The sequence below is a fragment of the Lontra canadensis genome, unplaced genomic scaffold (assembly GCF_010015895.1).
Source record: "Lontra canadensis isolate GAN:19392208 unplaced genomic scaffold, GSC_riverotter_1.0 scaffold27, whole genome shotgun sequence".
In the NCBI taxonomy this organism is placed as follows: Eukaryota; Metazoa; Chordata; class Mammalia; order Carnivora; family Mustelidae; genus Lontra; species Lontra canadensis.
In genome coordinates, this window is record NW_022631021.1 from 9,998,649 (window position 1) to 10,002,762 (window position 4,114).

Below are 4,114 nucleotides of genomic sequence, written 5' to 3' on the forward strand. Positions count from 1 at the left end.
TTGAAATCATATTCTCCACTTCCTTCTCCAAAATTTCTTCTTGTTGCTATTTGTTGTTTTCATGTCATTGCTGTTGACAACTTTCCTACATTCTGTAAAGACTTGTATGTCATAGAAATCTCTGCTAAGTTAGTTTAATTGTTAATGATTGGACAGTTTTCCATAAATTCCTTAAATACCAGAATTTAGTCTTATATTTTTTTCTTAGGGACTCCATGTGTGTTTGGGATCCTATCTTCTAGATTCTGTCAGGTAGTTCCCATCTTTGCCTTTACTTCCTGCTTATGCAAACCCTCAAGGTCAGCAAGAGATGGAAAAACAAGGGCCTTCTCAGGTCATACCTGGGTATGACCACCACCATGCATGTGCATAAAGCCTTCTAGATTTCTGGGAATATATCTCTGATTTCAATGTCCCATATGGACATCTCTTTCTCCAGGTTTAAGTTTTTTGGTAGGACTCTTGTTTGTCCTGTTATTGCCTCCTCAGTCATCTGTGATGTTAGGCAACTGCCAATGATTATTTTCAAGACATAATCAGGGAAAAGACTATTCACCCTGAATAAAATCTGAGTCAGATCAACTAAGTCTAGTAAATGAGATTTCCAAAGAACAGCCATACGGTTCAAATATCGACAGCTAGGGAAGACTGGGGCTTTTGTTAGAGCCGCAAACCTGTTCTGCATCCTCCAGTGGTGCTCAGCTGCTGGGTTTCACAGATGTTGTTAATTGTCAGGTTCTTTTATTTTACGTATGTGTGTGTGTGTTTTTGAGACTACCATGATGTTGGAATGGGAGGATAGAAACAGGACAACTTAAAATATTGTAATACTCACTCTTCCTTTTGTAGCTGTTCTTTAAAACAGCTCCCCATACTGTTAGTCCTTCTCATATTATTTACAAACCTTTGGTTAATTTCCAGAGTATTGAAAGTATATTTTGGCACATTTTGTCTGTATTACTATTGCTTTTAAAGAGGAGTAGAATTTCAGAGGTCCTTTCTGGAAGTCCTTTCCAGTGACTAATTTTTAAATACTCAAGAAATAAAAATATAATTTTTTGTCTTTAAAAAAATTCTCTGTTACTAGTGACCATTATGTATATGGACACTTGATAAATATTTGTTGAATGAATCAATACATCATTTTTTGTTGTTGATACATTGAAAGTCAATATATTTTAATCTCAAGAAAAAATGGGTTGAGTGTACATATATATTGAAAAGAGTATCTCCAACATTTTTAGGCTCTGACTTTGTGCCAACAATAAGCTTATTGCTTGTTCCACACTACTTCATTTAATCTTCACAACACCATTTGTAGTTTTACTGAACTTAGAGATAGCTAGTAACCTTCTCAAGGCAATACAGCTAGTAAGTGGTTCAATGGAGATTGCAACCAGGCAACCAGGAAACTGAATCTGGAATCAACTTCTTAAACATAATATAATATTGCTTCTCCCCCCAGCTCCTTGGATTTAAGAGAGTTAATTCCAAATGTCACAGAAAATATCAGTTAGGTGATAGTTTTATTAAAAAAAAAAAAGGATGCAGATACTGACAAATGAATTCACAAGTATAAGAAGTGTGCTACATGGGAGGCAAGTCTTTCACTAACACCACAAGGGTCTCTGGCCCAATGAGTAGAGTTTGATAGTAATTCTTGCTACAGATTAAAAAAAAAAAAGATACAGATAAATTCAAGAGGCAATTTTTTTCTTTTCTTTTCTTTTTTTTTTTTTCCCCTGACCTAAATCCTGTCAATTTTGAACTTAGGAATAGTAATTTACAACTATACCAAAGGTCAGGATAAACTAGTTTTTTAATCATCAGTGAGAGGAGTCTATACTATATCAGTTGTTTACCTGAAAGAAAAGTTATCTCCTGATAGAAGGCATCCTCCCCTCCTTTTGCCCTGCTCATGCCAGGGCTCTGGGTTCCACACTTCTCTCCTCTCCCTCAGTTGCTACTATCAACACTCTTTGTCCTATCTTTCTTTCACTTTTATGACTTATGCCCATAATGGATTCTAGTATATGATAAAATATGATGACATGATATAATCTTTATTAAAGGAAAATATTTGGTTATGTCTGCTTGTTTTAAAGACTCCAGTGACTTCCCATTACCTGAATGACAAATTCCAACCTACTCCATTCTAGAAGACTCCAATACACACTTCTAATCAGAATTGTTTATTTATTTATTTATTTCTGCTACCCTCATCAAATGTAGATTTACTATTATCTGAAGCTATATGGTACTGAATTTGAAAATAAAGGTTTGGAATTCTCATGTTTTGTCTTCAAGTCTCTTTGCTTTCTTTTTTTAGGTGTGTGACCATTGTCTGGTAATGTCACTTATATGAGCCTCATTTTGCTCATCTATAAGATGAGGTAGATCATATCATTTGCACAAGTTTATTGATAAGACTTAATTAGGTAATATATACACTTAGCAGAGTATCAGCCACAAAAGTTCAGAGTATTTGGTAACTCTCTTAAGTAGTAAATATTATTATCAGTCCCTCAGACCTTTTCTAAAAGTGTACCAGCTATACTGTTCTTATTTTTGTCTTGGGAGGAAGTCTTAGAATTGTGTGCTCATCTCTCAATTTCACAAAGTCAGGCTTAGTCCTTGAGAAGCCTATAGTTTATTTTTCTGCAATCTGTGCCCTGAAGTGTTCATCTTCTCCCAATCCAGCAAAGTCAAACTTCTCCCAAGTGCATCTTCTCCCAATCCAGCAAAGTCAAACTGACTGCAAATATCTGTGTGCTATCAGAGGACCTTCAGATAGCACACAGATACTAGCAGTCAGTTTGACATTGCTGAATTCGTCCTCACACATGCCATCTGTAGAGGCTTTTGCTCATACTCATGAGGCATACATTATGGGGTACTCCACAAGGGAACCATGCAGAGGGCCAGGGATATTTATCAACTGGCCATGGAGGTCTCCAGGTGAGGCTGCCTTATAAATTTTGTGCATGAGGTTCCTGGTGGAGTCTGTAAGTCGGCTGATAGGATGTGCAGCTGTTCGTTGAGATCCATATACTGTGTGCTGTGAATGCTGGCCACTGTTCTCTTCTCCTAGCTGTCACCAGACTATTCAGCTGTGCTGATTCGCTCAGTGTCACGGATTGGGTGTAACAGAAATGGACTTTCTGAGCAACATCCCACAGGGCTGGGAAGCTGGGCAGGCGCTTGACTCTCACTTTCCCTCCTGGGAGAAGTCAGACCAAGAGGTAAAGTGAAACAACTTCTTATAGTCTTCAATGTATCTCTTTTCAGAAATTTTGCTCCACTAGGGTAGTGGAACCTCCAAATTTCCATAAAGGTCTTCTTGTCCATAAGCTGTTGTTTAAATTGGTGTTTTATGAAGGAGTATGAGGACTAGAACCTCCTATCCTAACATCTTGTTGATGTCACATCTCATTTTACTCTTTTTCTCACTAAAATGGATATTTCATCTCCATCTTTTTAACTTAACATATCTTTATCATAGATGTACCTGTGTTTCTTGTGGTTATATCTTATCTTCCTAGAGCTTACCGAAGTCCTAAAGAGTAAGCCTCATGAAGGCTGACATTTAGTTTGTATTCCTCACTTGGTCTTACAATGTTGTTACTCCGTAAATTTTAGTTAAATGTTTAGTTAAATGTTAAATACTACTCTTTATACATATATTATAAATTTATACATATATGTTATATGTATATATAAATTGTTTCTACTTTTCACAACAACTATTTCCAGATACCTGCTTTGCTTCAATTTGGCTTTTATAGTCTTTTCTTTTCTCTGATTTTTGTGTTTCAGGCTTTTTCAGCGCCTGTTTTGTTTGTATTGAACAATTTGAAAAGATTATATAAGGTGTCAATAACATCACACCATGTAAATTTGGACTACTGTTGAGTCAGTTATCTTATGTGTTTCAACTTGACTGGACTAAGAGATACACAGATAGTTGGTAAAACATGAATTCTGGATCTGTCTGATCCATGAGGGTGTTTCCAGAAGAGATTAGAATTTGAATCCATACACTGTTGAAGCAACACCCTCATGGATACAAGTAGGCATCACCCAAGCTGTTGAGGATTTGAATAGATCAAAAAGG

The 4,114-nt window shown here is 36.3% G+C and overlaps 1 pseudogene; it reads left to right on the forward strand.

Annotated features, from left to right (window-relative positions):
- The first annotated feature begins 1,524 nt into the window (after positions 1 to 1,524).
- Positions 1,525 to 1,671, forward strand: LOC116871804 (annotated as a pseudogene).
- Positions 1,672 to 4,114: the final 2,443 nt, after the last annotated feature.